The sequence below is a fragment of the Kogia breviceps genome, chromosome 4 (genome assembly GCF_026419965.1).
Source record: "Kogia breviceps isolate mKogBre1 chromosome 4, mKogBre1 haplotype 1, whole genome shotgun sequence".
NCBI classification, from domain to species: Eukaryota; Metazoa; Chordata; class Mammalia; order Artiodactyla; family Physeteridae; genus Kogia; species Kogia breviceps.
The window spans coordinates 22,742,966-22,765,405 of record NC_081313.1 but is presented as its reverse complement, the minus strand read 5'-3'; the positions used below and the strand labels follow the sequence as shown (position 1 = coordinate 22,765,405).

At 34.0% G+C, this 22,440-nt stretch overlaps 1 pseudogene; it reads left to right on the top strand.

The window, feature by feature from the left end:
* LOC131755648 (casein kinase II subunit beta pseudogene) overlaps nt 1–19,443 on the top strand; it is a 30,028-nt pseudogene extending 10,585 nt beyond the window's left edge.
* Nucleotides 19,444–22,440: the final 2,997 nt, after the last annotated feature.

Sequence of the window (22,440 nt, the reverse complement as noted above, 5' to 3'; positions counted from 1 at the left end):
TGCAGATGATATGATATAATATTTATAATAGACTTCATCAAAAGACTGTTATAACTAATAAACAGTTTCAGTAAAGTTGCAAGATACAAAATCAATATACAAAGGTCAGTTGTGTTTCTATACACTAATAATACCTATCAGAAAGAGAAATTAAGAAAACAATCTCATTTACAATTGCATCAAAAAAGAATAAAGTACTTGGTAATAAGTTTGATCAAGGAGGTGAAGGCTTTGTACACTCAAGAATTGTTCCAGATTGAATGTTGAGCATCTTTTCATGTACCTGTTGGCCATTTGGGTGTCTTCTTAGGAAAATGTCTACTTAGTTCTTCTACCCATTTTTTAGTTGGATTATTTTGTATTGAGTTGTATGAGTTCCTTATATATTTTGGACATTAACCCTTTACTCCATATATGGTTTGCAAAAATTTTCTCCCATTCTGTAGGTAGCCTTTTCATTTTGTTGATTGTTTCTTTAGCTGTGCAGAAGCTTTTTAGTTTGATATAGTCCCATTTGTTGATTTCTGCTTTTGTTGCTTGTGTTTTTGGTGTCAAATCCAAAAAATCATTGCCAAGATCAATATTAAGGAGATTTCCCTATATGTTTTCTTCCAGACGTTTTATAGTATCAGGTCATATGTTGAAGTGTTTAATCCATTTTGACTTAATTTTTACGAGGAATATAAGATAGAGGTACAATTTCATTTTTCTCCATGTGGTTATCCAGTTTTCCAGACACCATTTGTTGAAGAGAGTATTCTTTTCCCAGCAAAATAAGGTATCAAAGAGGTATCAGCACTTCTGTCATTATTGCAACTTTATTCAGAATAACCAAGATATGAAAAAACGGAAGTGTCCATCAATGGATGAATAAATAAGACGTAAACTATATATGTATGTATATGTATAATTATATTATAATTAATATTATAATTATTATATATATATATAAAATTCAGCCATGAGAAAAATGAAATTCTGCCATTAACAACAACATGGATGGACCCTGATTTATCATGCTAAATGAGCTAAGTCAGACAGAGAAAGATTCAATGCTGTATGATATTACTTATTTGTGGATTCTAACAAAGATAAACTTGTAAAAACAGAGAGTAGAATAGTGATTACCAGGGGCTGAAGGTTGGGGGATTGGGGAGATGTTATTTAAGGATACAAACTTACAACTAATGGGTAAGTGAGTCCTGGAGTTCTAATGTAGAGCATAGTAATTATAGTTATTTTTTATAGTTATAGTTATATAGTTATAATTATACTATATTATGAACTTCCAAGTTACCAAGAGACTAGATCTTAATTGTTCTCATCACAAAAAAAGAAGCGATAATTATATGACACATTAAAGGTAATCATATTGCAATATATAAATGCATCAAATCAACACATTGTACACCTTAAAATTACACAGTGTTATATGTCAATTGTATCTCAATTAAAAAAAGAAAAAAAGAAAAAAAAAGTAATTGGTTGAATAATTTAGTTATCAGAATTGATGTATGTGTAACTTTACCACCTCAACGTGAAGCCCTGATTTCTTTCTAGTCTAAGCTTCAGAATTCAGTTTTACAGTTGTAAATTAGAAATGAGGATTTTGAAAAGTCCTACACATAAATCCATGTAGATACATATAGCATGTGCACACACACACACATCATACTTCGTATATTTATTTTGAATAGAAAATGGAATAAGCAGCTGAGTAGTTTCAAAGTTGAAGATTTATTCATTTTTGGAAATTTTTAGGTAATTTTAGTCAGTTTGATATAAATATCAATATACTATATGTTGGCTGCCATTGGTCTAAAATTCTACCAGATCTTGCAGCTCCATGCTACTAATAATATCTAGTACTCTTGTGAGCTGAATTGTGTCCCCCCAAAAGATATATTGAAGTCCTGAACCCAGGCACCTGTGAATGTGACCTTATTTGGAAACGGGGTCTCTGCGATTTAACCAAGTTAAGATAAGGTCATATTGGATTGAGGTGGGCCCTAAGTCCAATGACTAGTGTCCTTATAAGGAGAAAGAGACACAGAGAGGTAGACACGCAGGGTAAAGGGCCATGTGATGGTGGAGACAGAGGTTGGAGGGATGAAACTTCGAGTCAAGGCACACCAAGTGTTTGCCTGTGTTCACCAGAAGTTAGGGAGAGGCAATGAAGGATTCTTCCCGAGAGTCTCCAGAGGGAGCCTGGCACTGCTGACACATCAATTCCAGACTTCTAGCCACCAGAACTGTGAGAAAATAAATTTCTGTTGCTTTAAGTCGTATACTTGTAGTATTTTGCTATAGCAGTAGCAGCCCTAGGATATTAATACACATACTACATACAGTAGTAGATAGTAGACTGGCCAGTGATATTCCAACTGGGTAAACATTTCTTTGACATGTTCTTACACAGATGGGCATTCACCATAGCTTAATGACTTGCAACTTATAATTTTGCTTCTGTGACAGACCCATGATATGAACTTTGGAACAAAAACAACAAAAAGTACTGGGTGAAGGAACAGTATTGTTTCTTCTGAGAGACAATTAGAAACTGGTTTCAGACAGGCTGGAAGTGGAGAATGCAAATTTTCTGTTAAAAATCAGTGGAATAAAAGCATTTTATTTCAATCTCATCTTTTCAACCCCTGGCAAATGCCCCAAAGAACAAAAGAATAGTAGAAAATTCAAGCTTTAATATAATAGAAAAAAAAATTCAAGATACAAATAGAATTATACTAGCCAAAAAATGTGAAATATTAACCTAAACAAGAGTGCATATTTATTTTCACAAACTTCCTCAGTTAAGATATCAAGAGTTATAAGAAGGCTCTGGGTACTGTGGAATATATCCTGTTGGGACCCAGATATTTGCGACAGAAAAGCAGATACCCGGCAAATAAAAAATAAATAAATAATAAAAATAGACAAAACCATCTGTACATTTTCTTTCCTAGCCTGAAAGTTGCTTCACTGAAAGCTGAATAGAGGAGAGAAAGAAAAGCATTGCCATAGGCTAAATGTTAGTGCCCCCATTCATATGTTAAAACTTAATTTACAGTGGGATGTCATTTGGAGGTGGGGCCTTTGGTTGGTGATCAGGTCATAAGGGCAGATCCCTCATGAATGAATGACACCAAACCTGCTGGCACCTGATCTTGAATTTCCCAGCCTCCAGAAGTGTGAGAAATAAGTTTCTGTTGTTTATAAGTCACCCAGTCTACGGTGATTTGTTATAGCAGCCTGAATGGGCTAAGACAGGAATAGAGGAGGCAATCCATGATTTTATAAGTTGTGGGGTGCTCTGGATACCCTAGCTTTCAATACGGTGGGCTCTCAATATTACACTTTTCCTCTCTGCACTTTCTTCTGTACTTTTGAAGGATAAACCTGCAAGCCACATATTTCAGACACCCTAGCTTTCTGAATTTCTCTTGGTTTCTGCCAATTGGAGGCACTAGATGGAATTTAGAGGGAAGAAAGAAGAAACGGAATATTACTTTGCTATTTAGTTTCTTTCAGCACCTAAGGGCTGTGACAGTAGCAGTACCATAACGACAAAAGAAGGCATCTCGCTCATGTTCTTCTTGGCATGGAACCTCCATTCTAGGAGAAGAGTATGCGGGGGTGGAGGCAATGAAAGGCAGACCAGCTCTGCAATACAAAAATTTATTGAATTAAATGCTCGTGATATGGGTGAATTTTATAATATTTAACCTATATTTTATAAAGCTGTTTTTTTAAAGGTGACTTTAGGCAGCAGTGAATGTCAGCAACTTTGAGAGTAATTTAGCAGCAATGGAGAGTGGGCTCCCGGTTTTTGCTTAACAGCGAAATACATTTCTAACAGTAGCAGACACAGACAGAGAGCTTACCCCCTCATACTGTCAGCAGCTCTGGGGCGAAAACGGTCACATGAGTTGTAGTCTAAGGCAGTGACAGTTTCTTGATCTATGAAGAACAACCCTCCTCTTCCCTTAACACCTTTAGCCATTCCATCACTCTAGTGACCCGTGATCAGCTATAAATTTCCCCATCCTTGAATACTGAATGGTTTTCACATCCACCAAATGTATGCTGAATACCAAAGAAGATTTTTCTGTCACCCAAGCAATTTGTTGAGGAAAAGTTTGGAGTCAACACGTCTGAATCCACGCCCCAGGTAGGCCCAGTTACCACAGTTGTCAATATCTCTGGCAAGCAGCAAAAATAATTCAAAGATGAATCACACTTAGAGAGAAAATGATATGTGCTCTATGCGCAAAACATTTTTCTTTAAATCAGTAAACGGCCATTTGCGATGAAAAGGTGGTTCCAGTAAAACAAAGGAATGAAAGAAATGCTTCTCATTATTCTCACAGAATTTACAGATAATATCATCTTTAGAAGTAATAAGTGAAATTTGAACAATGAGAAAAAAGTATTCCAAAGAGACTTCATAGGATGTCCAAAGAATACAGAATTGAGTTGCAAAATGTCACAGTATGACAAAAAATGAAAAGCCAGTGTAGAGAATAAATGCCCGTTATAGGTGGAAAAAGTTAGTTGTTTGTGATGAGGGTGACTCAGAGAGAAAGAAAGGGAGGGAGGGAGAGAAGGAGGTGGAGCGGGGAGAGGGAAAGGGGAATGTAAACATGATCACAGAAGGAACGCTAGACTTTAAAAAGGTATATCTAACGTGCATTATTGATATTTTTAAGAAGAACTAAACAAATGAAAATATAGAAAGAGTCTAAAGTATAATTTTTTCAACATTTTTCTGAAATAAGGACGAGTTGAATGTGTAGACTGAAGGGGCTCATAGATTTCCAAGAAATAATGAAACCTAACATTCGTAACTACCATTCCAAATCAAAGCATATGCTGGTAAGGATGTTAAAATTCAGGTACAAAGAAAGAATCCTAGGAGTAGGAGGGGAAAAAAATCATGCCCCCTACTAGTGTGAAATATCAAGATGGATTCGACATCTTCACAGTAATATTCATGCAAGGTGACAGTTTGATCAGTATCTAAAATATACTGAGTAAAAAGGAAAATGGTGCACGAAATTATGCCATTTATGAATAACAAGGTCTGAAACTCCTAGGGGACAAGGCTAGGCAGTGATAAAGAAAGAAAAGGGGGAAAATGGAGCTGAAATCAACTGATTAGGTGATGAGAACTAAAGGATATTTTTTAAATTGACAGAGTAGACACCCATGCCAGCCCACCCCCACTGCTGACCAAATATGTTAAGATTAATTTTTATTTAATGAAAGTGACAGAAACGTGAGGTGGTCACATGATCAGAGCAGAGGTAGCAGGAATATTCAGCCAGCCTCCTTTGGGTTGCAAAGTGTTAATTTTGACTCTGTTCCCATGTGAGAACTCTTGTCAATACGCAAAGCTCATTTTTTCTAAGCTCAAAGCTTTTTCAGAGTCAAGTCACCTAACACCATTCAGAAAGAACTTTAAGCAGCATCTATGTCCTCCCTGTGAAATATTTATGAGCAACTTGGATTCTGACATCCCTGTCAAACCCACCAAAACCTAGTCTACATTCGCTTTTAAGGACATGATGGATGTTGGAAATGGAAATCCTGTTTATCCCCAGCCCACATCCATCCTTCTATTTTTTTCTATTTCTATAGATGATAGATAGAGAATAGAGATATAGTTAATTTCTCACCGAGCTTATTAAAAAATCTATTTTCTTACACGATGTTACTTATATTATTTCATTTGATTTCCCCAATACTGTTAATAGTTGGCATCATAATTCCCATTTTACAGCATAGAAATTTCAGTTCCATTAGGTTAAATCAATTTGTTCTAAATTACACAGAAATTCAGTTTTGTGTCTGGTATTAGAAGAATCTCTTTGTACTTCCCCACCACCCCTTACTGTAGTTGTAAAATGCACCTATTGTCAATCACATATGCTAAATGATCATATGATTCCAGAGAATAAATTATGTGTTAAACTTAAAAATAATGGCTTGTTAGTTCCCTATCCCCACACGTTTAATGACAGAAATCACATATCTTATTCATGAGGATCACAGTTTTTGAAGTAAAATACTGGATTTTTATTTCTATTGCTATGACGGTATTATTACAGTAATACCAAAACAAGAAAAAGACAATACACAAAAAGAAAACTACAGACCAATTTCCATCATAAAATAAATGCAGAAATTCTTAGCAAAATATTAATAAATAGAATTAGCAATATATAAAAATAATTATACACCATTACCAATTGATATTCATTCTCAGCATGTAAAGCCAGTTCAATATTCAAGAATTATCAATGTAATTTACCCAATCCTAAAGAAAAAAAAAATTGCATGGTCATATAATTCAATGTAGAAAAAGGGTTTGACAAATTTCACAACCATTCATGTTGTAAGAACAACAAACAAACAAAAAGCTCTCAGAAAAATAGGAATAGAGGGTAACTTCTTCCACTTGATAAACAGCATCTATGGAAATCAAAAACAAAAAGAAAACCAAAACCCAAAATCGCAAAGTTAACATTATACTTAATGATGAAAGACTGAATTATTTCCCTCCTCAAGATCAGGAACAAGGCAAGGATATTCACTCTCACTGCACTCATTTAACATAGTATGAGATGTTCCAGCAAGTTCAGTAAGTCAAGAAAAATAATTAAAAGACATATGTAGGTAAGAAAGAAATAAAATTGTCTCTATTCGCAGATAATATGATTTTATACAAACTGAAGTCTAGGAATACACATATACTCAAAAAAATACCCTTTTAGAATTAATAAGTTAAGCAAGGATACAGGATATAAAACAAACATAAAATATTAATTGTAAACCTATTTGCTAGGAATTAACTACAGGCAGTGAGAATTTTATAATCACTGAAAAAATGAAATATAGAAATATATCCAAATAATCAAATATTTACAAGACTTGTCATCAAAAAACTATAAAATACTAATGAAAAAAATCAAAGAGGTTCTAAATAAATGGAAGACATTCAGTGCTTATAGATTGGAAGCTTCAGCTTGGTAACTGTTAGTTTTGCAAGGGCTATCATAACAAAATATCAAAGACTGGGTAGCATAAATAAATAAATATATTTTCTCACAATCCTGGACGCTTAAAGTCCATGATCAAGATGTCAACAGGGTTTTATTTTGCCTAAGACTTCTCTTCTTTGTTCATAAATGGCCATCTCTTCTCTGTACCTTCACAGTCTTCCTCTATGTGTGTCTGTGTCCTAATTGCAAATCAGGGTGGATTAGACCCCATCCTAATTACCTCATTTTAATTTAAATACCTCTTTAAAGACCGTATCTCCAAATATAGTCACATTCTCTTATTGTTAAGTCTGGGGGGTTAAGACTTCTACACATAAATTTTGGGGAGAGTCAATTTAGCTCATAACAGTAAGGATTTCAGTTATGCCAAAATTGATATGTAATTTTAAAACAATTCTCATCAAGACATCAGCAAGAATTTTTGTATAGACCATATTATTTAAAAATATATATGGAGGGGCTTCCCTGGTGGAACAGAGGTTGAGAATCCGCCTGCGGATGCAGGGGACACGGGTTCGTGCCCTGGTCCGGGAAGATCCCACATGCCGTGGAGCGGCTGGGCCCGTGAGCCATGGCTGCTGAGCCTGCGCGTCTGGAGCCTGTGCTCCGCAATGGGAGAGGCCACAGCAGTGAGATGCCCGCGTACCACCAAAAAAAAAAAAAAAAAAAAATATATATATATATATATATATATATATATATATATATGTATGTATAGAAAAGAGCAAAGGAAATAGAAGAACTAAAAGAATTTGGAAAATGAAGAATATAGTAGAAGAAGCCAGTCTACCCAATTTTAAGCCTTATTTTTTTCTTTATCTTTTTAAAATTAGTGCTTTATTTATTTATTTTTTTAATTTTTGGAGTATAGTCGCTTTACAATGTTTTGTTAGTTTCTACTGAACAGCAAAGTGAACCAGCTCTACGTATACATATATCCTCTCTTTTTTGGATTTCCTTCCCACTTAGGTCACCACAGAGCACTGAGTAGAGTTCCCTGTGCTATACAGTAGGTTCTCATTAGTTATCTATTTTATACATAGTATCAATAGTGTATATATGTCAATCCCAATCTCCCAATTCATCCTTATACTATCTTTAGTAATCAAGACTGTGTGGTGTGAGTGGAGGAATAGACACATAGGCCAATTGAAGAGAACAGAAAATTCAGAAATAAACTCAAAAATATGCCCAAATGATTTTTGACAAAAGTGAAAGGAACAATTCAATGGAGAAAAGATAGCCTTTTAAACCAATGGTACTAGAGCAATCTGATAGGTTAAAAAAACATTGAGCCTTGACTTAAGTCACACATCTTACATAAAAATTAATATTCTGGTTGTGATATTGTACTATAATCTAAGATGTTACCATTGAGAGAAACTGGGAAATGAGTACATGAGGTCTCTCTGCATTATTTCTTATTACTGCTAATGAACCTACAATTACTTCAAAATGAAACTTTAAAAAAAATTTAAATACAACATTTAAATCCTAAATAAGATCAATAGTCTGAATGTTGATTCACAGTAAAGCCTTTGTCAGTTTGGTGCTTGTGCTTTCAACAGCGAGGCAAACTGCTATGATCAGGTGGAAAAAAGAGATTTAGTGTGTGTGGCCTCTCATCCTATAATACCCCACTTGAGTACAGACCTAACTAGAAGACAGTCCTATTTACCAATCAGCTGGGGGAACACATACTGTCTATATATATGTATATATTTCATTTTCAGGAGATTAAAGAAATTCCTAAGCTATAAAATCAACACTATAGTGCTTAGGACTCAGAAATGTTACTTGCTAATTTCATAGTTTATGAAGATCTTTCATTATGAGCTTAAGGGAAGAAAAGAAACTAATATGTAAATTAAGCAAAAGAAAGTTACAATAAAAGAAAAACAAAGAGAAAACCCAACAGAGAAGGTAATAAAATTCCAGTGGAGATCATTACAGGTACTTTTAAGAAATAAAGGTAGTAGAACATAATGATAAGCATGATTTAGAACTGAAAAATATTGAGAATAAAAGCAGTACATGCAATTTTTAAATGGCCAATATAACCTCCAAAAATGACAGAAACTGAGGATGGAAATTATTTTCCAAATAAAATTTTAAATGATTTTTTACCAACTGAGGAAATTCTTTGAGCCTAACATTCTCCCTCAAGGGGCATTTGGATTTGAACTCCTAAAGATAGGAAGATAATTGATATTTTATTGCTCAATATGTTTGCAATCATAATGATGAAAATATTGTTTATTGACTTTCAATTTTGAGTCAATCTTCAGGCCATGGAAAGAAGAGGCTATGTTTAAGGATGGAATGAAAATCCAAGAGCTATGATAAAAGTGTAACTTACACAAAGCAGATTGTGAAGAAAATTGGGTAGAGAAGCAAGGGCATTAAAATTGTCATGTAAAGTTGAAAACTGAATTAAAGGACTATAGAAAAATGATTGAGTTTAATTACATTGTTTATACTAAAGATAATTGACAGAAAAACAAAAACAATAACATAATTGACTAAAACAGATGGAGAAGAGGACCTGAGTGAGTTAAATATTTATATTTGATATTGGGGGAATAATAAATGTTATCTGATATTAATAAATTCAGAAAATATCTTATATATTGTTTGAGAAGGGAAATAACCAAAATATAAACAATTTTGAAGAACTTTCTGGAGAGTAGACTTAGAAGTGAAGAAGTGGTCTGACTCTGTTGATATTTAATATAAAACATTCTTTAACATGTGATTTTTTTTTAATGAGCATATATTACTTGATAAAACCAAATATTTTAAAACTACAACCCTACTTACTTATAAGTGATAGTGATTTATATGATAGGAAGGTGCTTATTGTTGAATTGATATGAAAAAATTTAGAATAGAAGCAACTACCAAACTAGAATCATGCATATAAACATTTTTTCTAGCATTTTTTATGTGTTAAAATGTTATTTTTCTTTGCTTTATACTGTTTAATTTGAAATATCACCCACCCAAGGCTCTTTGTTTCTCCCTAGTTACTTGGCTAGTGGCTGCTTCTATTTGCAAGCACATATCATGTGAATTACAAGGAAGTAAAATAATTGGCCTTCAACTAGACTAAATTTTCACCAAGTGGATTATTGTGCCCTGATAATGCCCACAGTCTAAATGACAACACTCAAAACTCAAATGTGTTCTTAATTTAATTAATTATAATTTCCAAGTTAGGAAGATTGTGTTTTGTATAAAATATTATTTCATTAAATTAGCCTCAATAAAAAATAAGAATCACCTTTCATTGAGAATATACAAGAGTAAGTTTCAAATAATTTTATCATGGAAAGTATTATAATAATCATTTCTAATATTTACAGTTAAGAATCTTAAAATCCTTCTGGCTTTACTTTCAAGAAAAGTCATCAGCAACATTTAAAAATGTATGCTTATGAAATAAATCATCCAATTACTCTATTTTTATGTTTAAATTCCCCAGTTCTTCTGGCAATAGAATGTAAGTCACTGAAGTTTTTTTCCAGGAGAAAGTTGCTGGTACCTCTAATCCTACCCCAGAAACCCACAATTATAAAATCTGCAATAATTATCCAGCTATTTTTAGTTCACTTCCATGCCTTTAATATTTACTTGTCATGTTACTTATTTTCACAGCTAGGCATCACATCACCCATCTTTACAAATAAATTTATTACAAATTAAAGGATATAATCTTTCTTCCCTGACTAGTTTTCTACAATTTCTTTTTCCCAGTAACAAATATAATTAAAAATAATAATTGATCATTTGTTTTAACTTGTCAGTAGAACTTACCATTTCCTGGTAAGGACATCTTTGTTAAAATTGGATGATTTTTAAATGTGTCAAAATGATCAAGATAATAAAGGTCTTGAAATATTTGCCTTTTTGAATTTAGAAATGTAAGCTATGACAGAATACAATTTCTTTCTGTAAAACACATACAAAAAAGAATAGCAGGTTTCCAATAGTTAACTGTTATTTCACAAGGATCATAAAAATTAAATAATTAGGTGAGGAACTCTGTTCCATTATTCAACAGGATAATTAGTTCTATCAACATTTACAAGTTTTAAATATATATTTATAATGTACTTTTATTTTTTATAGTGTATTTTTTAAATCTTCAATTAAAATCAGTAATCAAAAGAATTTAACATTAATGATAATAAAGCATTTATTATGTTTCTTTTATTCTTCAGTTATACTATTTCAATACTTTAAATACATGTTCAATTTTATTACCATATTTATGAATTAAAAATCTTAGTTTTGCTTAATTTCCTCCATGAGCAAGAAAACAAAAATTGAATGATACATTTCCATTTACTTATAACTTGAATTCTTTATAAATAATTTTATTTACCAAATATGAATAACTACAATTATAAATATAAGGTTTCAAAAAATGAGAAAAGCGAAGATACAGTTCATGAATTTGTGCTAATGACAGTTAATTATGCTTAAAATGTATTGTCAATTTGAACAAAAAACTATCACAAAAACAAAGTAGGACATTATATAATGATAAAAGGTCAAGTCACCAGGAAGATACAACAATTACAAATATATATGCATGCAACATCAGAGCACCTAAATATATATATTGACTAGAAAAATAGAAGTGCAATAATAGTAGACGATTTCAACGTCCCACTTTTAAGACTGGAGAGACAGTTACCTTATAGGGAACATTTTTTATGAGTTTTTCTTCTCTCCTTCCCTTATTTATTTTTGCAAATATTAAAAAAAAGCACAAACTGTGAAATAATAAAGAAAGAAAAGAAATAGAGATGAAAGAGAGAGAAAGGGGTGGAAAGAAGGAAGGAAAGAAGGAAGGAAGGAAGGAAGGGAGGGTTTCTTACACAAAAGGTGACATACTATACACAGTTTTCTGCAACTTCCTTTTATCACTTAATTTATACTCCAAAGTATGCAATATATAATCTGTTTAATCCATTTTGTAGAGTTCTTCCCAACTGCTTTGCGCAAGTACATAGTAATCCACTGTGTAGATATATTGCAGTTTATATAACTGTTGGATTTTGGTGTTAGAATTTTGGATTTTGGGGGTTATTTCAATTTTGTTACTAGTACCGATAATGTTACATTGAAGAACATTTGACACATGTCATTTCAAACTAATGTCAGTGTACTTTTGGGTCTTTGGAACAGATTCCTGGAAGAGGGATTGATAGGTCAAAGGCCAAATACAGCTATCATTTTGTTAGATATTGATAAACTCCTCTCCACAGATGTCCCATTTTACTTTTTGAAAAACAAAATATTAGACTGCTTCTTTCCTCCTTAGCCTCACCAACAGAGTGTTATCAAACTTTTCACATATTTCAAATCTTACAGGTGACTAATGGTTTTGTTTTTAATTAGCATTTTTCTCATTATAAAGATTATAATACAATATGAAATATATTTTCTAACAAACATTGTTCCATTGAAAATATGAAATCTACATTTGGATCTGAGTAGCCCAGGGAAGTATCCTGGGTTAATGACATAAGTGGCTATTTACTTGTAATTAATTAGGTTAATCTGAAACCATCCCTTTTACTCAGGACTGCAGTTTAAAGAGATAGGAGAAAGAAAGAACAGAAGAAAGAGAAGGAAGGAAGGAAGGAAAGAAGGAAGGGAGGGAGGAAATGAGGGAGGGAGGGAGGGAGGGAGGGATGGCTGAATTAAGCTAGGTCTGAATTAAGCCCCAAAAATATATGAATAAATGGGAAAGAACTGCTTAAATCAATGTAATTACCCTTGTTTGCTTGAAATCTGTGTTATAGTTTGAAGTCTGTGCCATACCTACCTTGTTAAAAAAAAACACTAAATTTACCTATTTGGCTCATATTCATGTTTCTCATAAACTCTAACCAGAAATTACAAATTTTAAAGTTTTACTGCATTTCAGCAGTAAACTATGTGCATAACCTCAGAAATGGATGGATGTCTCTTGTTAATACATATTTTGTTCATCATATGCTGGGTAGGAGCTACATATTAGTATATATCCTCAAAAATTTTATTGCATTTAACACACCAGAAGGGACATTATACAACTAATAAGAAGTGAAATCCATGTTAAGTTATTTGATCAAATATATTTCATGCAAACTGCCTAAGAACATCAAAACAATTAATCAGACCCCCAATTCAATCTGAGTTAGCATTCATATTCAAAGATTTGAATTCAAAGGTAAGTTCAGAGACCAAATATCATATTTTGATTTGTTCTGAAGTGGCCATCTGCCATATGAAAAAGCTACTGCAACAGTTTGGCAGGCAGTTTAAAGAACCAAAATAACTACTCTGTGCAGGTCAGGTTCACAGGCATCCGGGTGTTGACTTGGAAAGCACAAAAAGTAATAATCACAGCATGTGGTACTTTACAGAGTAGCCAACCAAAAGTGTCTGTCTAAATAGTCAAAAATTTCAGCTGTCATAAGAATCCTTTGAGGAAACTTTATAAATACCTATCAAATTTCAAATATCAGTGGCCAACATTTTTTAAAACAGCATAAAGATCTAATGAAAAGTTATAATAATCCTGAGGTACCCATAATTTATATCCTGGCACATTAAAAATGTTCCTTTTGTTTAAAAATGGGCTTCAAAGATATCAATAGTTTTATTTGTATATTTTATAAATATTTGTGTGCTAGTCCATTGTCTGATTTTTAATTGTTTAAAGCAAATCCAGTGCCACAAAGAGCTACTTTAGTCATGCCTTGCAGGAGTTCAAGGGGAATATCTTCTATCTTCACCCCTCTACCCCTCCTCTACCTTCAAGTCTTCTCCTCACAGGTCTCTGCCTGGGAATTGCGGACCTTTGCTTCTCCTTTTCTTGGAAGAGTGGCTGTTGAAAGGAGTTAAATATGTCTCTTGGGTAAGTAAGTCTGGGTTGGAGGGCCATGAAGAAGGGTCAGAAAGAGGACAAGCTCCCTTGGTGTCCAGAACTTGTAGAATAGCCTGCAATAGAGTGGACCACCAGCTGAGCTCCAAGTGAGAGCTACAGGCTGGCAGGGAGAAGGGTGACCCCCAGTGTCAACCAAGAAAAGTTAGATGTGGCTGCACTTCAGAGAGCTCACCAAGCAAGTGATGGTCACCAATAACAGCACGAGGATGTTCCCAGTGCTGAAGCTGAGTATGTCTGGCCTGGACCCAAACACCGTGTGTTGTTTCATCTTGGACTTTGTGATGGAGAGCAACCACTTCTGGAAGTGTGTGAACAGAGAGTGGGTGCCTAGGGGGTCAGTCCAAGCCATATGTGCATATTGAACTCCTTACATAAATAAAAACTCTAAATTCATATAGTACGAATTCAGGGTCTACAGGGGCTGACTACCAGCCATGGCATTCTCAAGACTCAATGCATATCTGTCAAGGCTCACCAGAAAGAGATTACAGCTCTTAAAACTAAATACAACTGATTGGCAAGGGCCTGCTGTGATGCAAAAAGAAGCAGGGATCACAAAGATAAGATGGAGGAACCCAGAGACAAACCTGGCTATTACTAATGGAAGTAGCTTATCCCTGGACTCAGTTCCTTCTATCTGCTGTCAACCCCCATCCTCAGTTTGGAGGTCCTGTCTCACTTTTCTCCACCCATGGCTGTGAAAAATGCTCTATGCTGAGGAACCACAGTTCACCCATCCATGTCCCTGTCCTCAAAGCTGTGCCTACGCCCCCTTCCCACTTGGACAAGCTCATACTTAGCCCATACACTCATTGGAAACATTCTCTAACCTATTCTGACAATTCATTTGCAAGTTGTCCATGATCTGATCCCATGAACTTAGCTCAGCCTCAGCATGTGTGTACATACTATTATGTTACTCCTGAGCACAACAGGACTGCATTAGTACCGCAACCTGTGGTCAGCTAGCAGGGCACCTTCACAGCAGGGTCTCAGACAGCATAGCTGCCTAATGGGCTGGGAGTCCAGTCCTTTCCAGTGAACACTATCTTACCCCAATAATATCAGGTCCCTTCTCCTCAGGATTCTCACTCTATAAGAACCATGTCATGGCCACAGATATTCCTGACAGCCAATATCACACCTTGACCTCATAACCTCATGAATATCCCTGTCACCACCTTCCGTGTAAACCAAAGCCTTTCCTTAAAATATACACTACTTTTTTTTTTTATGTCTACCAGTGTTGATTTGATCTAGGTACAAAATGACAGTCTCATAGGTCAAGAAAGAAAAAAGAATCTTATTAACTTCACTTTAAAATATGAAAAGGAATATAAGTTCTGCTGTTCATCAAAAAAATAACCCCACCCATCATCTGCAACACAAGTGTAGTTCTATGTTGTGTTTATATGCTACAGATGAATTTAAGTATGAATTTAAGTAAAACTCAGTTGGACTATTAAGTCACCATTACTTGATCATAATTAAATTTTGTTTGCTAAGATCCAGAAACTTATTTTTATGTGTCTCATACAGAATACAGAAGATTTGACACACTAGAATTAATAAACTCAACTCATCTTATTTAGTGAAATAAAAAGCATACTTTCAATTGCATTCCTTGTTGCTTCAGAGTAGTTTTCAGGTCCCTTTTGTGACACCTATCATACTTATAGTTGAGCTGTTAAGGACAAAATAATAAATTCATAGTTGAGGACAACAGACTTTAATTGAAATGGAAATTTCACTGTTCTGCCCATTAGAATGTGTTTATTTTGAGCATATGTAATTGCCTCTTGTATTGTTAAACCTACAATGGCAATATTTTTCTTCTGAAAAAAATAGCCAAAGACAATCAGCAAAACATTTTCTGCAAAATAAAGGCAATATGCAAAAAAAAAAAGAAACAGCAACAACAAAAAACTAAATACAGTTCTACAAAGATCTAGTGAGAGGATTCAGTACTAGAAATTAGTGACTTAAACATAATCCACTAAAATTTTCAAAAGTTACATAGTTCAACCTTCATTCCAGGAAAAAATAAATTTTAGGATGGAGAACTCTTATTACATATGTATATATTTTTTAAAAACCTAATAAATGATTTAAATGACTTTTCTTTATTAAGTATCTCCTCAATCTGCCTCTTAAAGACAGATTAAAATGCAGTAATTTTTTTCTTAATTTTTAAAAATTAATAGACTATTTTTAGAGACTATTTTTAGGTTAATGAAAAAAGTAAATGTAAAATACAGATTTCCCAATTGCACCCTTGATTGTGTTTAGCATTTTTTGTCTGAACTATAAAAGTCCCTGACTTAGTAAACTTCCCTATTTAATCTATCCACTGTTAAGGCTGTAAAAGCAATCTTTTTAAAATGTAAACCTTATCTCCTGTCATATCTGTGTGGTAAACTAGAGTTGAAATATTGAAAAATATACCAATCCATTAGTGAATAGCCCTGACTCTACCACTTAGGTAAAGACTTCACTGTGGTCATTGTTCTCTCATGCAATGGGAATCACCTAAGAGCCTGTTCAACCCTGGGTTGCTGATTCAGGTTGTGAAACAATGGGTCTGGGTAGGACTTGAGAATCTGCATTGCTAACAAGTTCCCAATTGATGCTGATATTCCTGGTCCCAGAGCCAAAGTGTGAGAACTACTGCCTTACAAATTAGAACACTGCCTAACACCATACACAAAAAATAAACTCCAAATGGATTAATGACTTAAATGTAAGACCAGACACTATAAAACTTTTGGAGGAAAACATAGGAAAAACACTCTTTGACATAAACCACAGGAAGAACTTTTTTGACCCACCTCCTAGAGTAACAGAAATAAAAACAAAAATAAACAAATGGAGCTTAATTAAACTTAAAAGCTTTTGGACAGCAAAGGAAATCATAAATAAGACAAAAAGACAACCTTCAGAATGGGAGAAAATATTTGCAAATAAAACAACAGACAAAGGATTAATCTCCAAAATATACAAATAGCTCATGCAGCTCAGTATCAAAAAAACAAACAATCCAGTTAAAAAATGAGCAGAAGACCTAAATAGACATTTCACCAAGGAAGACATACAGTTGGCCAAGAGGCACATGAAAATATGCTCAACATCACTAATTATTAGAGAAATGCAAATCAAAACTACAATGAGGTATCCCCTCATGCCAGTCAGAATGGCTATTATCAAAAAATCTAGAAACAATAAATGCTGGAGATGGAGTGGAGAAAAGGGAACCCTCTTGCACTGTTGGTGGGAATGTAAATTGGTCCAACCACTATGGAAAACAGTACGGAGGTTCCTTAAAGAACTAAAAATAGAACTACCATATGACCTAGCAATCCTACTACTGGGCATATACCCTGAGAGAACCATAATTCAAAAAGAGACATGCACCCTAATGTTCATTGCAGCACTATTTACAATAGCCAGGACATGGAACCAACCTAAGTGTCCATCGACAGAGGAATGGATAAAGATGTGGCACATATATACAATGGAATATTACTCAGCCATAAAAAGAAATGAAATTGAGTTATTTGTAGTGAGGTGGGTGGACCTAGAGTCTGTCATACAGAGTGAAGTGTGTCACCATATGCTAATGCATATATATGGAATCTAAAAAAAAAAAAAAAATGGTACTGATGAACCTAGTTGCAGGGCTGGAATAAAGAGGTAGACATAGAAAATGGACCTGATGACGTGGAGTGGGAGGGCGAAGCTGGGGCAAAGTGAGAGTAGCATTGATGTATATACACTACCGAATGTAAAATAGATGGCTGGTGGGAAGAAGCAGCACAGGACAAGGAGATCAGCTAGGTGCTTTGTGATGACATAGAGGGGTGGGATAGGGAGGATGGGAGGGAGGCTTAAGAGGGAGGGTATATGGGGACATGTGTATGCATACGGCTGATTTGCTTTGTTGTGCAACAGATACGAACATGATATTGTGAAGCAATTATACCCCAATAAAGATGTACTAAAAAAAAAAAGGTATCAATAGAAAAATTTTAAAAACTCAAGCATAAGGACAGTTCAAAAAACTGCAGTATTTACAAAAGCTGAAGATACATAAGATCATAAGGTTCCAAAGATAATCAGCTCCACTCCTATATATATACCTAAACCCAACAGGAATGCATTCATAAGTTCACTGAAAGGCATGCACTAGAATATTCATTATAGCATTATAGCATTATTTGTAAGCCCAAACTGGAAGCTACCCACATAAATGTCCACTCATAGGAGAAGCCATAGAAATTGTGGAATATTCACACAATGGGAATTGATCATCTATAATGTACATAATGCATAATTTATCAATACTAAGTACAAAAAAGACAGGACTAATCTCTGGTTTTAGAAGTCATGAGAGCAGTTAACTGGAACAGTTTTTACTGAGATGAGAATGTGTTAGGTTATTGGTATTCTGTTTTTGATCTGAGTCTGACCAAGCAGGTAATTTCTGACATGTGAAATCAATCCATTGAGCTGAACTCTTTTGATGTGGTCACTAGTCTTTACCGATACTATGCTCAATAAACACTTAAAAGTACATAGAAATTAAAAATATCATTCCCATGATATTTTTATTTATTAACTCATTAAAATAAGTAGAAACACATTTGAATCATGACATGCTTTGCAAAACAAAAGAAAAAAAAGACCCCTAACTTTCAAAGACTTTTATGATCACTCAAGAAAGCAAAATTACGGAGACAAAGAAGCATCAGGAAATCAGTAAGGAAAAATAAATGGTAAATTAAATAAAAATGATTTAAACATCAGGAAGTGTTATTTATACTGGTTCTGTGGGCTCCATGACTATGAATTCTTCTGTGAAGTGCATGAAGACTCCATCCAGGACAAATTTAATCTCAGTCAACTCAGTGAGCACGTGCCTCACTGTAGACAAGCTCTAGACATGATCTTGGACCTAGAGCCTGATGAAGAGCTGGAAGACAACCCCAACCAATTAGAACCCTGATTAAGCAGTCAGCCAAGATGCTGTATGGGTTCACCCAGACCACCTATATCCTCACAAACCATGGCACCACCCAGATGTTGGAAAAGTACCAGCAGGAAGAGTTTGGCTACTGCCCCATGTGCACTGCGAGAACAAGCCGATACTTTCCAATAGCCTTCCTGACACCCCAGGTGAGGCCCTGGTGAAGCTCTACTGCCCCAAGTGCATGGACGTTTCCACACCTAAGACGCCATTGAGGCAGCACCACACGGAAGGCCCCTACTTGGGTACCAGTTTCCCTCACATTGCTCTTCATGGTGCACGCTGAATGCCAGACCAAGCAGCCCACTAACCAGTTTATGTCCAAAGTCTACAGTTGCAAGATCCATCCACTGTCCTACCAGGTGTGGTTCCAAGCCGCCAGCAACTTTGAGTCCGTCAAGACCGTTCACTGATTCCCAACCCCACCTGTCACTCAGTCTTTGACAGTTCCAGTCCTCCCCTGTCACTTTTAAGGAAAGCTCTATGGTTTATACTTTAAGTTAAAAGAGTCTTTATTGTGGTGTGAATATGAAATAAAGTAGAAAAAAGGCAAAAATAAGCATTTACTCAAAATTTGCATAAAATCTTGTCGGATCTCTTCAGGAAAAATATTTTAGGGCTTGATGGCTCCTAATATAAACGTTGTAAAATCATAAGGTATTTTATTTAATTACTAAATAAAATTGATTATTTATATCAAGATACATTAGCATCATTGATTAATGTATGAGAAGAATACTGAATAGTACCATAATAATGAAGAAATTTTTTAAAAGATCTACAAAAACTACCATGTTGAAAGGTACAAGAATCACAGGTCTTTAGAAAGGAAATTTTCATATACCTAAAATCAACTAATTCTCATATTATTTAAATAGTTCTGGGCTATAAGTTGAAATGGACTTTGCTGTGTCAAACCACAGACTGACTTGCATTATTTTAAAAAAAGCAAATCTCAAATATCACTAGTAAATAGCAATTAATTCTTAAGAGAATATATTTTTATACTTGGTAAAATCAATTCAATGTTTAATAAAATTCAAAGAAAGCATAAGACCAACAGACATATTTAAACATGACAAGAATGTGTATCTCAATCCACCTATATTTCAAAATGTTCTGGAAATTAACAGCTTTATGATTATAAATGTGAAAAGAAGCTAAAATTTAGGTTTGATCTAACAAAAATCTGATCTAGCAACTACCATAATGAACTATAAAACCTTTTATTTTTGCCTTGGAATAGAGAGTCAAGTCAAAAATAATGAATAATCCAATGAAATCAGAGTATATACAAAATTTATGAACATCAGTGGGGAGAGATTGGATGACACTTTAAATTGAGAATTGGCTAATTATGTCAAGTTGGGTTGATATAAAACATCTCTTAGTTGGAGAACTGAAATTTCAATCCCATCTCAGTGGAAAAAGTCAAGATGCCTATTTGGAGAGTGTTCTTAGTCATCAAAATCTAGTTAGGCTAATTCAATGACTAATGATAACACCACACTTCTATGTGAGTGACAACAAATATAGACATTGTAATATTCATATTCTTCTCAGTATATTGCTTGCTAAGCACTGCATGTTGTTCTAGGTTTTTTTTTTTCATATTATAAGTGTTAGTTTTGGTTAATTTGATCTTTCTACGCCTATCTATCCTTGTAGTGCTTGGATTTATCCTGTAGATACTATGTTGGAATCATGTTAGCCACCTCAGGGTCAGGTATTATGAAACATTTTTGTAATCCACAATGGAGACTTTGTAACAAGCTACAGAAGTGGGGAGTAGCAATTTATTTAAGTATAAGGTATAAATGCGGCAGCTAAATAATAACACTAAAATTCAAACAAGGCCCTTTCACATAAGCATATTTGTTGAAAATATTTAATCTAAGATGCAAGTAGACAGATGAGTAAGGACAAGGAGCAGAAAACTATGGTCTTGGAAAACCATATCCATGTGAAAATTGAATACTGTCAGCACCAAGTTCTTTCATGTAGTCTTGAATTCAACTGTAACTGAAGCACAGATCATAAATCAGAAAGGTTTTTCAGTCTGACACCCTTAGAGGAAAAAAGTGACAAATGTAATTTTCAGATTGCAAAGCATTAGTTTTTCATTGCACTTTGTTGTGAAGATATAGAACGGAAGCTGGAGAATATTTACATACCACTTATCCTAATGACACATGGAATAAGAAAGTTGAGCTCATCATTCTGAAACTTAATATCTCTTTTGTTTACTAAAAAAAGCAAAAAGCAAAACTGTGATAATCAGATATTTTTCACTTATATCTGGGGATAGTTATATTAAGCATGGTGTTTGTAATAAGAAGCTGCTGTTGCTCAAATGGATATTGCAATATATTTTTCTTGTCCACTCAAATTTATAATCTATGTTAGACACAGAAAATTTAGCTTACCAACTTACTCTAATTATCCAAACATATATCCCAGTTACCATGTTTTAATTAATGTGAACATTATATAAATTATATAAATCATCTTGAATTATGAAAAACTTTTTAAACTATCTTTCTAGCATATTGTTAAGATAAAATTAAAATTTTATTTACAGTCAATTCACTTAAAAACGTTTTATCTGAAGATTTTGGGTGGAAAGAGTTTACTGTTACCTATACCCTCAGAAGGATTGACTCTTAGTATCAAATAACATATACAGAAAGTATGAGATAACTTGTTTCTTAATCATATGCATTAGGAAGTATATACTGCCTTGCTAAATAAGGGTTTGAAAACTCTTATTCTGATGCTTTCTAGTTTCATAATCTTGAGAAAAGATACTTAATCTGTATTAAACTCAATTTATTAATCTGTGATGAGGACAAACATTGAGTGACTCCTCATAGATTAACTGAAGAGATTAAATCACATAAGCCACATAAAGTATACTACTATACATGGAAAATGATCAAAGTGTATTAACTACTTTTGACATTAATTTAATGTAAGTAAGTGTATTTGGTAATTCCACCCAAACAATCTCTCTATAGTGCTCCTGGCTTCTGGGATATTATGAGAGCTATTTTCACTAAAGATTGGAGATGATTCCACTTCAAATATAGCATATTTCTTTCAAATATATCTTCGATCCTGTTTCTATTTAGCATCCTTTGAAGTACAAATAAATTTCCAAAGGGAGCCAACCCTCTTTTGCTGAATGTTGTAAACAGATTTTTTTTTCCTATTTATTTATTTATTTATTTTTTGTAAACTGATTTTAGTCTCAGTACCTGACAGGACAACACAGCTCTTCTCTTCAGCACACCATGTATTTGTCAATCTACTCAGTGTATCCAGTTTTCTGTGCACTGTAGATCAGTAGCTGTATCTCCATCTCCAGGCATATTTATTTCTGCACTTTCTGTATCACCTAATGATCCTAA